The following is a 20,283-nucleotide window of genomic DNA, read 5'->3' on the forward strand; positions in this document are numbered from 1 at the left end:
GAGTGGTAATTGATTTGCTTTCCTTCAATTTATTTGAAGTGACTTAGAACCAGGGAAGTACTTAGACTTCTGAAATCAGGGAAATATTTAGACTTTTAAAGTTGTTGATGGAGTGATGCCCTTTGATTAATTTAATTACTTACAAGATTACCTCACACCTGTTTTGATGAACTTAGTCTGATTTTCTGTAATACTGGTAAGTGTTAAGGGATCACTGTTGCCTTTAGAGTATTCAGTCGTTTAAACGTGTTATGAGGGTTCAGGTGTCTGGCTTTTGGTGAGGTAATAATTCATAAATGGTAACCAGATACTTTTATTCTAGTGTCACTTTTAAAAAAATGGTACCCTCTGAACTCAGGTAACCGTAATCTATTTGGATCATCTATATTGCGTGGAGGATATCGCAAAATTTTATTAGGTTTTCAATGAAAAGTAATGTCTCATTTAAACGAACATAAAACTCCATGCACAGTAGCAGATGAAGTATTTTAACACTTTTCAGGCAACTTTACTTTTGTTCTTTTCAAACACAAATACAAAGCCATCTTAACCTCTCTTTTGTTAGGTTTAATTGTTCATCCCGGACGTAAAAATTTACGTAAATCGCTTGTTCCCTTGGAGTTTCCCGCCATAGTCACCTGCTTGGAATCACAGCTTATCTTTCCTAAATGCATTAGTACTTTACTGTCTTTTACTCAACAATCCGTGTTGAGTTGACATGCCTATCAATTGCTGGAGTCTTTTATTGTATTTAGGTAATATAAAACTAGCGTTTACTTTGAATGCATTAGTTATATCTATAAAAAAAATTACAATTTCACACTTTATCCAAAAGTACATTTACAGTGCAAATACACATTACACTAACTGCATTTTAATTATTCACATGACCTCTGGTCACTTATCACCAAACATTCAACCAAAGGAAACCCTATCATCAAATTCAGTTTTCCCATTTCTAACCCCACTACTTACTGCAGTGCAGCCTTTTCATCGAGATTCCAAGTCATTTCTTATATTAATGTTGCACTGTACAAGGGACTACCCAGGTTACCAATCCCATTTTCATTTTTCTTTACCAACACTTATCTAGGATCTTGTAAGTTTTACACAAACGCCCAACTGCCGAGACTCAAGCCAAACCAAATATTTTTACCTTGGGTGAGAGAACTATATAAAACCAGATTTAACCTCTCAGCCATCAGAACACTGAACGTTACAGGATGAAATTTCAAAATATAAGTCAGTCAGTTTCCTTTACAGTTGTTAACAATTTGATGTACAGTACTAAACCAAATTATAACTATATAGAAATCTCTTAATATCTATATATTTTAATCTTAAAACATTTTAAGAGCTTATGTACCCTCCTCCTGATAATTAGGGTAAATTTTAAGTGGTTTCAAGCATTGGCAATTACAGGATGGTGCACACGCTGGAATCTATCTTAATCATGAATCTACGGTTACAGAAGGATTTAATTCTCAAAACCTGATTTATCACACTTCAAAACTAAAAATTAGTTGAGCCTGGCTTTTGAAACAGATGGAAAAAAGGAGTATTACACGAGCTAATCACACAATTACTCCAAAACCCCCAGAGCAAGGTCACACGCAAGAAACCGTTACAAAATTGATGCAGTAGGGAGATAAAAATTACCGTTATTGGGCGGCGTGGGGCGGATCCGGGCGGTGGTTTACGGGTATCTCATGGCTTGTTCCTGCGGTGCCTAGCGGAGTGTTACGAAGTTGGCACGGTCTTATGGTCGTTGTTGCTATGCCAGGCCAGGCGCTCTTGCGGCTTTGTTACTCCGTGTAGTGGTGTGTTGCGGATGGGTTGCGGTGTTGTTGCGGAGTAATAATAACATAATTCATAATAATGAGACAAATAAGAAGCCAATGATGGACATGTAAAACATAGAAAGTAAGAAAATGAACATAAAAAGCATAGAAAGTAAGAAAATGAACATGAAAAGCATAGAAAGTAAGAAAAGGAACATGACAAGCATAAAATGTAAGAAAATGAATATGAAAAGCATAGAAAGTAAGAAAATGCATATGAAAAGCATAGAATGTAAGAAAATGAACGTGAAAAGCATAGAGAGCAATTAAATGAACACGAAAAGCATAGAATGTAAGAAAATGAACATGAAAAGCACTGACTGTAAGAAAATGAACATGAAAAGTATAGAATGTAGGAAAATGAAATTAATACTTGGTTTATACCATAACATTTTCAACTGCAAATATCATATATTATCAACTGAGGTCAATATGTCTTTAGTCTGTTACTGATTTTTCATTGTTCCCCTGTTAATAACTATGTCCAGTCAATGTTAATTATTGTTTCATTATCATATTTGTATGTGTTCATGTTCATTTGATCATGTTCTCAATATTATATTATTGTTCTTTACCTTGTATGTTATTATATAATTTGATGGCCATATTCATTTCATGTTACATTTCATTTTATAGTTCAAGTTATTTTCCGAGTTCTATTTATTTCATATTTCATATATCATATTTCATGTTAGATTTCCTGTTATATTTCTTCATGTCATTATTCTTTACGGCCATGCTTTTTCATTTTTCAACTTCATTTCATCCAATCATATCATCATATATATTGTCATAACATATAAATTAAGCATCAAGAAGGAAAATGTAAATGCAAGTCAGTATTTCAAAATACTTATTACAAAAAGAAACATTATGAATGATATAAAATGTACATAATCATTTAATATTAAGAAAATAACTAAAAAAAATATTTATTATTAAAATAAATAAAATTTTATTTATTTATACATTATCGACAGGCTGTCAGAGCGCGAATGATGCCCCCGTGATCTGTCAGGTCAATTTTATCCTCCCCAGAATGAGCGGCAACCTTCCATCCAATCGACCTATGTTTTTGTCAAAATTAAGAGGTGGTTTTAGAATTATTGATATTCAGTGTAAAGCGAAGTCAATCATATTTAGAACATTTCTAAAATGTTTAAAAGATCGTTGTTTTGGTTACCAAATTATTATTTATTATTGTAAAGTCAGAGCAACCTGCCTTATAGAAAATGAATGCTAACATCAGGATTGCACTATTTTTACACCTAGTTTTTATGAAAGTATGATAACTATATTACGAAGTGCTAATAAGATGACCTCTTATCCACAAATAAAAACGAAAGTGGTATATGAACATTCAATGAAAAACAGTGAATATGTTCCAAATATTGAAAAAAATTGTATCCACTATTCAACTGGAAACTAATTTGGGAACATGGAAATAATAGGTATATAGAAAATAAAAGTAGAGAAATTTTGTTTAAGTATGTTCATGAAGTTTTAAGTACAAATAATATACAAATAATAGGCTAGCCATGATGAAAATAAAAGATGTTAAGAAAGGCGGTTGTGGATGCATAGAAAATAATATGCATATGGTATATTTCTGTCCTTTGGTTAAGAATTTGTTGTCCTGGGTATTCGAAATGCCTAAAAAATGTTGTAAATTGAAAACTAATAGCAGGTTAAGGATTTTAAAACTAGATTTTGAAGCAAACTCAAAAAGGGATGAAAATACAGCAATGGTAATAATAGCAGATTTTATTTTAAGTATATGGATGGCAAGATATTTTGGAATAAGTACTAACTAGCAAATTATTTAATGTAAATATTATAGGATTTAAGTCTAATGTTAACAAAATTTTCACGAATCAGTATGTTTCTAATTTAAAAACATATTTAGAAAAATAATAAAATGTAATATTTTTTATATTATACTTAGATCTTATAATGTATATACAAAATTGTAAAATATCATCTTGTAAAGTAATATTTCTTAATAAAAGAAAAAAAAAAGTATTGAGGTTCACCTAAAAAAAAAAAAAAAAATCTACCTAGGGAGACGCCGTAACAGGCCGCACGTACGCCGCACACCCCGCAACATGTGTGTGCCATTTATTAATCGTGTATGAAGGCTCCATAAGGTCACCTAACGGGCACTGCACTGCGCCGTAACATCACGCCATAGCACTCCCTTGCGGGTGGTACTATGTCGCACCATATCGTACCACGTGGAGTGTGGTGCGGTGTGGCACAGCACCATGCGGGTTCTTACCTCTTTTGTTGCAAGGCCGCACCACACCGCATACGGCCTCGTACGACTTCATCAACCCGCCAGATGCTGCTAAAAAATTTTAAATGATTGAAAACCGGGCGGCGTCGCGTGGCTTTAACAGTCTTCGCCTGCCCCCGCCAGCGAGGTGGCGCGCTTTTGGTGCGTTTATAGTGCGGTTTGTAACATTTTCTTGTGGTCCCAAGCCGTACCAGCCCGCACCACGAAAGTGCGTAGGTGTAAACCAGTCTTTATTCATTTAAAACAGGAAAGACTTCGGATAAAACTAAATTAAAAGGAAACCTTAATACAAAGTATTGAAAACATGAAAAATTTACGCGCACTGTTGTCTATTACATAAGTTTTCTTTTATGCAAATTCTTTTCGAATTACAAAATGTATAAAACATCAAACCTCCTTCAAAATATTAACATATACCAAATATCTAAAAAGTGATAACCATGGATTTTAAAATTTTAATAGATTTCATTACACAAACCTAAAATTAAAATGGGGGATTTGAAAAACCAGAAACCGTAATCCAGAAGTAATCATTCTGGAGATTTTATATAAAGATCAATCTGACATAAACTGGAAACTTAACATATGAAAAACTGAAAAACTGACCAAACTAATACATGTCAAGAAATAGCTTTTGAAATCATAGTATTAGGGAGGGAAGTAACTAAAACCAGAGTAGATTAAGCTAATAAAAATCCAATAACCATAAACACATAATATGTCTTACTAATGCAAGCTAACATCAGAAAGAACTCTAAGACCAGTTTTATACAAACCATCAGTTATACAAACTATTCCATATGTACAAAACATTAAATGCGACTGAAATTACAAGATTATCAGTTTAAAAAAATTTCTAATAATAGTAAGGTTAAAACTCACTGTACTCTGCAACGTTAAAAACAAAAACTCTAAGGCTCGCACAGTAGGCCAACACGCCTACTATGCAAGCCCTTAGGAGCATCTCATCCGATCAGGGGCGCCGCCCCCGATGGGGTGGAGGAAAAGGTAAAAAAATGGATATCGAAGATCTGAAGAATCTCGGAATAGCAGCAGATTCTTCTTTTTTCAACCAGTCTTTAATATTGATCGTAGCATCATTCCCTGAAATATTTAAAGAGCATTAGAAAGTTAAATGCACTAAATTCCAAAAATATCTAGTGACATTCGAATAGTTTCGACAAAATTGTTTAAATTAAATTTTGTTAAGTTTTGTTAAACCTTTTTCTTGTAGCTTTGTTAAAGGTTTTAAACTTTGTTAAATTTCCTTTAAAGTTGTTAGTTAGATTTTCTTAGTTTTAATGTATTGTCCTTGTAAAAATACTCCTCTTCGTAATTAAATATCCATTTAATTCAAACAAAACTTTCTTAAAAGCTTTGCTATAACTGGTTGTGATGACCTAGATACGCAACAACAATGGGAAAATTTAGTTTCTGTATTTTTCTTACTGTAATAAACCACATTCCAACACGTAGGTCCTCGGCAAGATCTGATAAAAAAAATATATACTAAAAATAAAGAAAAATATTAATCCTAGAGTTTCATCACAATGTATTAAGAAATCGACGGACTTGTAAAAGGCAAAACGTTTACGCAAATAGCACAGGCGTATAAAAGCTCACCGACAATAAACGAATAAGATCTTAACTTGAATCAATCCAAAGGGACCACATGGAGACAGCAAGACGGGAAACGTAAGAGTTGGTGTGGAACAAAAAACCGTAAACTGCCTCGAACTTCAAAACTGAAAAACAAAAAATGTTAAAAAGACTGGATAAATACTGCAGACTTACCCAAGAAATTTAAACAGTGCTTAGTCTGCAAAAAGCACATTTAAAATACATAGTCATGGACCAAAGAATAGATTCAAACAATTCTGAACAAAGTTCTAAAAAATGTAGGTACAGCCGCCTTGAAAATACACGACGTTGACGTTAAATGAAATAGAAAAAGCACAAAACTTTAATGGGTACTTAGCTACAATGTTAACTCTAAACCCAGCCAAGTGAAATATTACTTCTCAATTTTTCGCAGTTAAATGGAATATAAAAAGCGCAAAACCTTAAAAGGGTTCTTGGCTACAACGTTAACTCGAAATCCAGTCAAGTGTAATATAACTTCTTATTAATTCTTCCCAAACCTTCGTTGGAACAGATGAACTGAAATGGATAACCTCCGAACCAATAATTGTCCTGAGGCACGTATAACAACCAAGTGTCAAAATGAAGGAAGACTTGACCTAAAATCAGCTTTCGATGACGTCACGAGACAAATGCGCTGCGCCAAGGACCCTGGTCGACACGAGCTATCGTAAAGGAAACTAGCGTCTTCGTTTGAGTCGTTCCAAAAATAACCTCCCCTGGATAAGAAAGTGTTTAAACAGAAATCTAACATACAGATAAAAATTATTTTTTGGATTTCCATTTTAGTCCATTAACTTATTGCATTTGCAAGTTTAACTATTGGAATTTTCGTATATTATTCTTTGTGTCCATTTAACTTCTTACGTTCATGATGGACATATTATGCCAAGGAAGTTTTTGTAGAGATAATTTCCTCTGAACATGAAATCAAAATAATAATAATAATAATAATAATAATAATAATAATAAAAATAATAATAATAATAATAATAATAATAATAATAATAATAATAATAACTTCGCAGTATAGACCAGAAAACGAGGAAACATATGGCAATACACAAAGCACTACATCCAAGAGCAAATACAGACAGACTATACATAACACGAAAGGAAGGAGGGAGAGAACTATTAAGTATAGTGGACTGCGTCAACATCGAGAACAGAGCACTGGGGCAATATATGAAAACCAGTGAAGATGAGTGACTCAGGAGTGCAGGGGAAGAAGGACTGATGAAATTAGACGAAGACCCAGAAATATAAAGAGACAGGAGAAATACAAAGTACAAGAGAGGGGACTAAACAACACAATAGAAGATGTAAAACAGAGGCTTAAGGCCAAAGCACATAAGATCCAACGGTACATGAACAGGAATAAGGGATAACAACAGAACAAACTATTCGGAACCAACCAGAAAAGGCTATACAGCCAACTAAGAGGGGAAGACAACCACCCAGAAATTCCTGAAGCCGAACAAAGTAAGAGACTCTGGGAAAACATATGGAGTAATCCGGTATCACACAACAAACATGCAACATGGCTCCAGGAAGTCAAGGAAGAAGAAACAGGGAGAATAAAACAAAGATTCACAGAGATCACGACAGACACAGTCAGACACCAACTAAAGAAAATGCAAAACTGGAAAGCCCCAGGTCCCGATGAAGTCCATGGATACTGGCTCAAAAACTTCAAGGCCCTACACCCACGAATAGCAGAACAACTCCAGCATTGTATCTCAAATCACCATGCACCCAAATGGATGACCACAAGAAGAAACATCCTTAGTACAAAAAGACAAGAGTAAGATAAGAAATATAGCCAGTAAACTACAGGCCTACCACCTGCCTACCAATAATGTGGAAGTTACTAACAGGTATCATCAGTGAAAGGCTATACCAATTACCTAGAGGAGACAAACACTATCCCCCACCAACAGAAAGGCTGCAGAAGGAAGTGTAGGGTCACAAAAGACCAGCTCCTGATAGACAAAATGGTAATGAAGAACAGTAGGAGAAGGAGAACCAATCTATGCATGGCATGGATAGACTATAAGAAAGCCTTCGACATGATACCAGACACATGGCTAATAGAATGCCTGAAAATATATGGGGCAGAGGAAAATACCATCAGCTTCCTCAAAAATACAATGCACAACTGGAATACAATATTTACAAGCTCTGGAATAAGACTAGCAGCGGTTAATATCAGGAGAGGGATCTTCCAGGGCGACTCACTGTCCCCACTACTCTTCGTAGTAGCCATGATTCCCATGACAAAAGTACTACAGAAGATGGATGCCGGGTACCAACTCAAGAAAAAAGACAACAGAATTAACCATCTGATGTTCATAGATGACATCAAGCTGTATGGTAAGAGCATCAAGGAAATAGATACCCTAATCCAGACTGTAAGGATTGTATCTGGGGACATCAGGATGGAGTTTGGAAAAGAAAAATGCGCCTTAGTCAACATATAAAAGGGCAAAGTAACAAGAACTGAAGGGATAAAGCTACCAGATGGGAGCAACATCAAACACAGATGAGACTGGATACAAATACCTGGGAATAATGGAAGGAGGGGATATAAAACACCAAGAGATGAAGGACACAATCAGGAAAGAATACATGCAGAGACTCAAGGCGATACTCAAGTCAAAACTCAACGCCGGAAATATGATAAAAGCCATAAACACATGGGCAGTGCCAGTAATCAGATACAGCGCAGGAATAGTGGAATGGACGAAGGCAGAACTCCGCAGCATAGATCAGAAAACCAGGAAACATATGACAATACACAAAACACTACACCCAAGAGCATATACGGATAGACTATACATAACACGAAAGGAAGGAGGGAGAGGACTTCTAAGTATAGAGGACTGCGTCAACATCGAGAACAGAGCACTGGTGCAATATCTGAAAACCAGTGAAGACGAGTGGCTAAAGAGTGCATGGGAAGAAGGACTAATAAAAGTAGACGAAGACCCAGAAATATACAGAGACAGGAGAATGACAGACAGAACAGAGGACTGGAACAACAAACCAATGCACGGACAATTCATGAGACAGACTAAAGAACTATCCAGCGATGACACGTGGCAATGGCTACAGAGGGGAGAGCTAAAGAAGGAAACTGAAGGAATGATAACAGCGGCACAAGATCAGGCCCTAAGAACCAGATATGTTCAAAGAACGATAGATGGAAATAACATCTCTCCCATATGTAGGAAGAGCAATACGAAAAATGAAACCATAAACCACATAGCAAGCGAATGTCCGGCACTTGCACAGAACCAGTACAAAAAGAGGCATGATTCAGAGGCAAATACCCTCCACAGGAGCCTGTGCAAGAAACATCAGCTACCTTGCAGTAATAAGTGGTACGAGCACCAACCTGAAGGAGTGATAGAAAACGATCAGGCAAAGATCCTCTGGGACTATAGTATCAGAACAGATAGGGTGATACGTGCGCATAGAACAGACGTGACGTTGATTGACAAAATCAAGAAGAAAGTATCACTCATTGATGTCGCAATACCATGCGACACCAGAGTTGAAGAGAAAGAGAAGGAAAAAATGGATAAGTATCAAGATCTGAAAATAGAAATAAGAAGGATATGGGATATGCCAGTGGAAATTGTACCCATAATCATAGGAACACTAGGCACGATCCCAAGAATCTAGAAAAACTAGAGGCTGAAGTAGCTCCAGGACTCATGCAGAAGAGTGTGATCTTAGAAACGGCGCACATAGTAAGAAAAGTGATGGACTCCTAAGTAGGCAGGATGCAACCCGGAACCCCACACTATAAATACCTTCCAGTCGATTGGATGACTGTGATAGAGAGAGAGAAAAAATAATAATAATAATAATCAGCCATCATTTTATAAGAAGGAAGATATGGAGAAAAGAAGTTTGGTGGAGGATGATGCCTTGGATAAAAGGCAGTGGAGGAGGAGAAAGCCCATCAGGCAACCGACCCCTGAATGGAGGGATAAATGTTTAATAAAATATAAGTATCAACGAATAATAAGCTAACTAAGGATAAAAATCAATTTCATGAGCAAGAGCACTAAATTCATGAGATTCGACAAGTGAACATTATCTCTACATTCAAAAAAAATTCAGGATGCCTTGAAAAAGTCAGTAGCGCAGTATCGAGGCAGAAACTGAAAAAGTTACAGAACTGACCAATTTGTGGACCTGCTGATCTCAACGCCGTCAATATTTGGTCAGACGATCTCTGGGGATCGAGAACTCTTAGTTCAATTTTGAGCACCAGCCGAGGAAACCGGATATGCTTGCTGATAAGAAATGCATCTAAAACGTTCGCATTGATTTTTTTTTAAAAATCCACTTATACTAATACTTGAGTTAAGCTTTTGTCAGTCCAGTGATTTGTTGAATGAGAGATATCTTGTTTCATCTCACAAATGATATAATATTCCTGGCTCGTTGACCCGAATTGCCCAGTGTGTGTGTGTGTGTGTGTGCGTTTTGCATTCGTATGACGAGATGCCAAATGATTGGATGAATCCAATCAATATTTTTAGCACTTATACGAAATGGTATTATTGTTGATTTGCCAGTTTCGCTATATGCTAACGAAACTGAATGATGTTCTCGTGGAGGTCATTAAATTCAGAATGACGATGTCAATAGCATGATAAGATTTAGTTTGATTTTACATTCAAAAGAAAATGACTTCCTGAGATCTTAAAGGTCTCTTCTCGTCTACAATAATTATTCTCCTTCTGTAAATCACTTCATTCTAATTGTGCCTAATACTCGTCTTTTTAGTTTTTTGTGAAGAAAAACTACTTAGATGTATATTTGTCTGTCCATCCGTACTCTTCCTGTCCACCCTCAGATCTAAAGCAACTACTGAGGCTAGAGGGCTGCAAATTGGTATGTCGATCATCCACCCTCCAATCATCAAACATACCAAATTGCAACCCTCTAGCCTCAGTAGTGTTTAAATTTCATATAAGGTTGAAGTTAGCCATGATCGTGATTCTGACACCGCTATAGGTACCAACAACACAGGGTATCACCGTGCCGTTGCTGAAAGTTTCGCAGAAGAAACTTCGGCGCATATTTCATTTTTTTTTATTCCTTTATCTCTAATCCACCTTTCATGTCCAACAGACCAACTTTTCCTCAGCCATTTTTGATAACTATTCACGTACCCTGTTTCGTCGTTTATATTCCTTGTAAGTTTTGTGCAGTAGTCTCAAGACATCCCGTCAGCTTTAAGAACGCCCGTCCAGAATTTTAGAATAGCGAAGCAAACTTCCTTCTCTCTAATTACCTGAGAGATTGAACTCCCCAAACGTTCTGTCTATAATTGTTTTTAAGTCTTTTGATAACCGTGTAATCCACTCTCTCGAAGACGATCCTCTGACCAAGTAAATGTCTTATGTCTTCTTATTTTATGACTAGATTATCTCACATTCCAATATTATTTCTTCTTATTTCTTCGTCGTTTTTTCATATCCTTCTGACTTCTAATAACATTTTTTTTTTATTATTTCTTTATAATTTTTCTCTTCTCTAAAGCTTGAATAATAAGTCGATGGCCCCTGTGGTCTTCTTGCATATGAATTGGGTTCATCTTCTGACTAATAATAAAAATAATAATAATAATAATAATAATAATAATAATAATAATAATAATAATAATAATAATAATAATAATAATAATAATAATAATAATAATAATATATTTACATCTGACAGGCTATACCTTCACTTTTACTCAGTCAATACTTTGTTATCACTGGTCGTTATTGAAATCACAAAATATATATAAAAAAATATATATTTGAGGCTTACTATTATTATTATTGTATTATTATTATTAAGTTTTAAAAGTGACATATGCATCAGAGAGAGAGAGAGAGAGAGAGAGAGAGAGAGAGAGAGAGAGAGAGAGAGAGAGAGAGAGAGAGGTTTTATAAAAAAAATAAATTTCGGTAACCTAAATAAGGTTATGAAAGCTCCATTCCACAAAATATGTGATGAGAGAGAGAGAGAGAGAGAGAGAGAGAGAGAGAGAGAGAGAGAGAGAGAGAGAGATTTTGTACATGAAAAAAACGAATTATTGTGGAACTTACTAAAGTTGATATAAGAACCATTCCAAAACGATAACCGCTTCGACATACACAAAGAGAGAGAGAGAGAGAGAGAGAGAGAGAGAGAGAGAGAGAGAGAGAGAGAATCTTGAGCTTCTTTGTTATTACTGTCTCCTGCTCGGATGTTGGGGTCTTGTTCTGTGCAGCACTGACTCTTCTGGGGCATAAAACGGGGAGACAGTGGCTTGTAAAGAATTCGTCTGACCAGCAGCAATACATTCATTTCTTGGCGTTTCTGGGTCCCGGCGGAAGCGGTTTGCAAAAATATATATGTATTTCTGTTTTTGTTTTTATATATAGATGTATATTTATGTATATTTGTATATATGTATATATATATACATATATAGTATCTAGTGATTTAATGATAGAAGTATCGTTCAGGCTATTTTCTGTCTGTCTATGACCTTAGACGACCAAATTGGGTTCATGTCTTTAATGGAGTTAAATGGTCGAACCTTTACATTTTTATATCTGTTTACGTCAGGAGAATTTAAATATATATATATATATATATATATATAATATATATATATATTATATATATATATATATATATATATATATATATATATATATTATATATATATATATACATATATATATATATAATATTATATATATATATATATATATATATATATATATATATATATATATATATATATATATATATATATATATATATATCTCCTGACGTAAACAGATATAAAAATGTAAAGGTTCGACCATTTAACTTCATAAAACACATTATGGACCAAACTTGGCCATCCTAAAATCACAGACAAACGGAAAATCGCCTGAATATACTCGTACTATTAAATCACTATCTCCTCCTGCGATAGAGTATCATCAGTTAATAATCAAATCAGCATCGTATCACGTCAGATTCATGAGGTATCGATACATAGTTTACTTCACAAAAAGCCTTTATGGGAAATGCTTAGTTCTCTAACTCGTGAAATTTGGCAGGTTACATCTCTGTCTATTGACTTGAAGGATTAGTATTTCATTCTTTTCTTCGGAATTTTTATCCAAATATTTATTCTTTTATTTCGGATGCCACCCAACGGTAAATTTTATACTCAGATACAAGTCCATGCATAATTTCTTTGTACTTGAACGTCAAACAATATATATCCTATATATATATATCTTTAAATACTAGATACTATATATATATCTCTATCTATATATATATATATATATATATATATATATATATATGTACAGTATATATATCTATATATATATTATAATATATATATATCTATATTATTATATATATATACCACACATACATGATACAATTTGGAATGAAAAGCGTCCACGCAATTCTTTGCAATTTTACACAGCATATAAACCTTTCCAAGACTTACAGCAAAGCCGGGCAGTGGCTAATGCCAGACAAAAATGCTCCTGATTTCCCTGACTACTTTGTCGGGACTTCCAAATAATGAGAACTAGTTACCCTTCCTTGATTAAGTTACGTCGACTCTCAGGGTTATTTTCCAAAGAGAGAATATTATTCTTTATTCCGAATTGAAAAGAATCTCTCTCTCTCTCTCTCTCTCTCTCTCTCTCTCTCTCTCTCTCTCTCTCTCTCTCTCTCTCTCTCTTTCTGTGTTCGAGAGACAAGAGGGCTGCATATCTGACGTGATAATGGCTCTTTTAAGAATCTTTAAGAGTCTTTAAGAGTCTTCTGAAGATCTTTTAAATGCAATGAAGGGTTTCTCCTGTGATGGGGAGATCCAATAAGTTGAGACCAAGAAGGAAAAAAATGGCCCATTTCCTTCGTTTATTTTTTAACTATTTTAACAAAGGGGGATTGACACTGGTCCGTGCATTCTGATGGTCATTAGAAAAACACAAAAGCAAATAATCACTCCATATTCTGCAAATGAATTAGGAAAATAAGACATGAAATACTATAGTTTTACGAAGGTGAAGTGGTCTTACCAGTAGAAATAAGTGGGATGAACGCATATTCAAAATAGTTTATTTACGCTTTCTGCCACGCTAGAAAAGGTTATATTCCCAATCATTTCTGCACCTGGTATAGATACGTGTGACCCACAACTCTGTCTATAAGTGACTCGTGACATCTCTTAGATGAGAGTTCAGACCTTCTCAAAAAATGATGAGTTTTCGCATTTGACTGGCAGTTACATTAACTTTCCTTTGCATCACGTGTAAAAAAATCAAAGTGTCATCTATAGAACCGGCCGAGAGGAGTTCCTATGAAAGTAGGCCCATGGCTGACTTTAGGTAGGTAGGCATAGACGTGAGGTAAAGGAATGAGATTTTGCAGATGTATTCCATGTAATTGATTAGTTTAGCAGTTAAAAAAGCTTTTTATTATTATTATTATTTTTTTTTTTTTGCTCTATCACAGTCCTCCAATTCGACTGGGTGGTATTTATAGTGTGGGGTTCCGGGTTGCATCCTGCCTCCTTAGGAGTCCATCACTTTTCTTACTATGTGTGCCGTTTCTCTAGGATCCACCCAACTGTTCTATCTTGCATTGAGTCCTGGAGCGTACTTTTCCAGCCTCTAGTGTTTTTCTAGATTCCTTTTCAGGGGATCTTGGGATCGTGCCTAGTGCTCCTATGATTATGGGTACGATTTCCACCGGCATATCCCATATCCTTCTTGTTTCTATTTTCAGATCTAGATACTTATCCTTTTTTTCCCTCTCTTTCTCTTCAACTTTGGTGTCCCATGGTATTGCGACATCAATGAGCGATACTTTCTTCTTGACTTTGTCAATCAACGTCACGTCTGGTCTATTTGCACGTATCACCCTATCCGTTCTGATACCATAGTCCCAGAGGATCTTTGCCTGATCGTTTTCTATCACTCCCTCAGGTTGGTGCTCGTACCACTTATTACTGCAAGGTAGCTGATGTTTCTTGCACAGGCTCCAGTGGAGGGCTTTTGCCACTGAATCATGCCTCTTTTTGTACTGGTTCTGTGCAAGTGCGGCATTCGCTTTGCTATGTGGTTTATGGTTTCATTTTTCGTATTGCACTTCCTACATATGGGAGAGATGTTATTTCCGTCTATCGTTCTTTGGATATATCTGGTTCTTAGGGCCTGATCTTGTGCCGCTGTTATCATTCCTTCAGTTTCCTTCTTTAGCTCTCCCCTCTGTAGCCATTGCCATGTGTCATCGCTGGCTAGCTCTTTAGTCTGTCTCATGTATTGTCCGTGCATTGGTTTGTTGTTCCAATCCTCTGTTCTGTCTGTTATTCTCCTGTCTCTGTATATTTGTGGGTCTTCGTCTACTTTTATTATGCAGCTTTCCCATGCGAGTTTATCAGAATTGCCTAGATTTTCACTGAAAGGATACTACGAATCAGTTGTTATTATATCATTATTATTATTATTATTATTATTATTATTATTATTATTATTATTATTATTATTATTATTATTATTATTTATTATTATTATAATTATTAGGAAGTAGTTCTTCTCTGAGGGCAGTAGCATTGAATACTATAGCTGTTTCAACGGCATTTGATTTATATAGAATCTTTTCAATTCTTCTTATTATCTTTTTCTTGTCAGCATGTAGCTGGTGTATTAGGTTTCCTAAGGACATGTAAAGATTTCATTTGTCTTAGGTTTATTCCTCCAACGTGTCGACAACGCACAGGCAGTCATCTATGAGAGTATACAGTAAAGTGTGTGTGTGTGTGCGCGCTTGTGTGTACTCGCTGTCAATTTAATTCTGGGTCACGATTTTTTTTCTTTTCTTTTTTTTGAAAGAATGCCTTAAATGTTCAGTATCTAGGAAGAGATCCTATGTACTTTGCAGATTTTCTCTCTCTCTCTCTCTCTCTCTCTCTCTCTCTCTCTCTCTCTCTCTCTCTCTTTCTCTCTCTCTCTCTCGTACATTCTGTCCTAAACTGTTTCTTTCTAAACATTTTTTTCCTTAAAATCTATCATAAACTAATTTTCTCTCTCTCTCTCTCTCTCTCTCTCTCTCTCTCTCTCTCTCTCTCTCTCTCTACAGTTTAAAAATACTAAGCTTTGAAAATATTGACTATAACTTCGGTCATCGCCAATATTTTGAAGCATCGCTTGCATGATATGCAATTATTTAAACTTAGTAAATTGTTTGGAATAAAAACACAAGTCAGCTGTAGATTTCACTACCCTATAAATTATCAGAAAATTCCGTCTGATAGTTTTCGAGGATAACTGTATTAATAAATAATTTCATTTCAATTCATATTAATCTCACTTATGGCTCCTTTTTTTAAGTATACTTGAAATTCATAATTCTTACCAATAGTTAAAAGAATGACTATTAATTTAAATTCCATTGGAAAAGTATTAAGTTTAAATTCGCCTCATATGAGTTCATTCTTTTTCTTTTCAGTATTTTCATACTCTCGAAAAAAATACGAAATCGTTTCAACCCTTATCTTTTATTTCATTAGTTTTGCTTTTTCTGCACCGGTAAAAAGGTATACTATTTGAGAAAATCATTTTTAAAATTATCCCCCACCCTCAACCACCCTTACAATTTATTATTTTTGAAAAACACCCACTGCGAGCTAAACAGGGTTCCTGTATCAAGTAGAGCTTTTACGATCTTTTTTCCATCCCGAGTAAAAAGTCCTTTCGTAAATTTTTAAGAAATTGTTGTAGGTTGTTGTCACGAGAGGTCTCCGTTAACTCCGAAAATATCTCAGTTCTGACCTGAATCTTTGTGGCTGATGTGGGTTTAAATTCTTAGTAAGTTCAAGATTATATTTTGGGATGGAGATTTTTGTTCCTGATGCAGGAAATCTCACTAGATTTGAGGAGTTAATGTCATTGTTCGTCACTCAAGAACTATGGCAGAAGAAGAAAATGAATATTTTTTGTGATTAGAGAATTTCGATGAACACCAAATGAGATGTAAAAGATATAGATGAAAGAAATTTTCAGCGAGAAGACTGTATAGTTCTCTTAAAGTTAGAAGAGGACTTTTTAGACCCATATATTTAGATTTTGCAAGGATTTGATCTTTCTTTTGATCACAAGCATTATATTTTCTCAACTATAGTCCATAAACCATCATTAACAAATAACAAGTAGTGTAATATCGATCATATTTCCCCTCGTCAAATAACTGTTATAGTTAATAGTAACAATTTATAACAAATGCTTTTTTCGGCACGTCAGAATTCTTCAAAAGATTCTCACCCAGAACCAAACAAAGGATTCTAGTGAAATTACATTTTTATTCAGTGTGAGTAAGATCAAGAAAAACTGTCACAAAATAGAGACAGATATTCATAAAAAAATTTACAATTACTCATTTGTGTGTGTGTATGAACAATGAATAAACATATATTCATTCATATATAAGACTTTGTGCATGATTCTTCTGTCTTCCCCTACTTAGGATGATGCATGCCAGACTTACTTTCCGCTGGCTGATCTCTCCAACGTCCCTGGCATAATGGAACCCGAGAACTCAAGATATCAAGATATATTTTTTTTTAATTCGGCCATCTTATGCATAATTTTGCAAGATGTCTGTTTGCATTTAACATAATTCGAAATGTTCTCCAGTTCATATCACCACATGTTTAGTGTTTACAGTGTCGAATCATGAAATATAAGAAAAAGACAGTGGGGAAGGCATTAAATTCGTACAGACGTAATTCTGAATTAAAGAGAGATCCCTGACTGTCTCATAACACCGTATTGCCTCCCTCCATCTGGTCGTTTCTTCCTACCTTCCGTCCGAAAGGTCCATTTAACAGGGTAACAGATGGGGCTCCTCTGCCTCACTTATGCCTCCCTGTCATCTCTCGGGAGCCCCTTGGATCTTTTAACTCCTGGTGGTGTGGCAGAGGGAGGATGCGATCTTTCATTAATTTCGTCCAGGATATTTGCTTTTTATTTTCTCGAGAGGTGATGAAGGGTGAGATTTTATTTTTATTTTTTTATTTTTTTTAAGAGAAAGGTCGGAGGAAATTACATGAATTCATAAATATGTATTAATGAAATGTTTTGCTTGGCTTTTCGTGAATATGCATGCATACAGAATTACCAAACACACATACACATACCTATATATAACTTAATGCATGTTTGTATATATATATATATATATATATATATATATATATATATATATATATATATATATATATATATATAATATATATATATATTATATAATATATATATATATATATATATATATATATATATATATATATATATATATATATATATATATATATATATATATATATATATATATATATATATATATATATATAAAAGTATATATTGTTATGAATTTTCTTTGTTAAGAGACAATAAATTATTGTTATTACTCTATTTTTAAAACAGGTCCTCGTTCAATAAATCAATTGCCAGTCCAGACAATACTCAAAACATTTAAGAGTCTACTCACGTAAAGGGGAAAGTATATAAGGGCAAAAGGGGATGCTCACCCTTCTCCGGCCTCAGAAGGCCTCCTGACAATTCCCGGAGGATACAGCAGTGCGCTCGTCGTCGTCGATGCAAGGTCTGGGCCTTGGTCATACGGGGCAAAAATAATGAAAGCCCACAGACAAACTCGCACAAGAGGGCACGGGACAAACCCTCACAACAAACAGCAGCCTGGCGTTTTTATAAAAAGTGAAAGCGAGATTCTCAATGTCCTGTCCGTGGCCAGAAGGCAATGTTGCAGAAAAGTGACGAAGAGTGCGGCATAAATAGGTGATGCTGAACCTCCCTTCGGAGAACCGTAACGATTAACCTTCCATGATGAAAACCTCTCCCACATCAAGAAAGGTTGACAGCATAAAACCATCAGGCGAAAGCGGCAATTACTGAAGACGATCCTCCACTCGTTGAAACATGAAAAGAAACGAGCGGATAAATAAAACTATATAACAACAAAAACAAAACCCTTGAAGGGAGCGAAAAGAATCAACAAGCAGTTTCTCGAGACTTGAAAAAAAAAAAATTTAACTTACGTAAAGAGAAACCAAAGAAATAATTTAAGATGATATTTCAGCTTCCCCCTCAAAGGAAAAAAAATAATTCATTATTTTTTTTAATTAAAGTTAAAAATTAATGTAAAGTTAAAATAATTCCTCTCAAAACTAGTCAAATTTAACGAACCAATTACATAAAAGGTAAAACATTCAACAAAATTATTTGTGTTAAGGATACAACTAATAGGGAAAAACTCTCTATCACGAGAGTATATATAATGTTCTAAAGGGTCCACAATAATACAAAGGGTATAAAGTCCGTGTATAATTTTGAAGACTTTAAAGAAAGCTTTCGAACCCTTCCCTGGGTTCATCTTCAGTCCAAATGAACAAAAAGTTACGACAAGTACAGAGGTAAACGACTCTTGTTTTTCAAATTTACCTCTGTACTTGTCGTAACTTTTTGTTCATTTGGACTGAAGATGAACCCAGGGAAGGGTTCGAAAGCTTTCTGTAAAGTCTTCAAAATTATACACGGACTTTTTACCCTTTGTATTATTGTGGACCCTTTAGAACATTATATATACTCTCGTGATCGAGAGTTTTTCCCTATTAGTTGTATCCTTAACACAAATAATTTTGTTGAATGTTTTACCTTTAATGTAATTGGTTCGTTAAATTTGACTAGTTTTGAGAGGAATTATTTTAACTTTACATTAATTTTTACCTTTAATTAAAAAAAATAATTCTTTGAGGGGAAGCTGAAATCTCATCTTAAATAATTTCTTTGGTTTCTCTTAACACGATACAACTAATACTAAAGCTTTACTAAATATGCCTCAAACGAACTCTAACTTAAAAACAGTTTGCTCAAAATATACGGAATCCTAAAACAATAACACATGGCCACCTGTTACTAAACTCCATCAAATGACCTAGAAAGGACATTGGGTACAGTATTTGTATTACCAGCTATATGTGGTATAGACAAAGGATACTCCTGCAAAAGCAAACTCCTGCGCAAAATACGCTGATTCTTGTCCTTAAATTTATTCAAAAATATTAACGGATTATGATCCGTATAGACCTTAATGGGCTCAGCAGAGGCTGACAAATAAACATCAAAATGAATGATGGCCCTGACCAAACACAAGGCTTCCTTTTCAATAGTAGAGTATCGGCATTCAGCAGGTAGTAGTTTCTTTGAAAAGAAAGCGACGGGATGCATGGTTCCATTGCAGTCCTCTTGAAGTAGGACGGCACCTATTCCTGTGTCACTTGCATCAGTGGATAAACAAAAAGGGAGAGGAAAATCAGGTGAACGTAAGAAAGGAAAAGTTATTAATGTAGATTTTAAACTTTCAAATGCCCTCTGACACTCGCTACTCCACAGAAATTTTACATTTTTC

The sequence above is a fragment of the Macrobrachium nipponense genome, chromosome 4 (assembly GCF_015104395.2).
Source record: "Macrobrachium nipponense isolate FS-2020 chromosome 4, ASM1510439v2, whole genome shotgun sequence".
NCBI classification, from domain to species: domain Eukaryota; kingdom Metazoa; phylum Arthropoda; class Malacostraca; order Decapoda; family Palaemonidae; genus Macrobrachium; species Macrobrachium nipponense.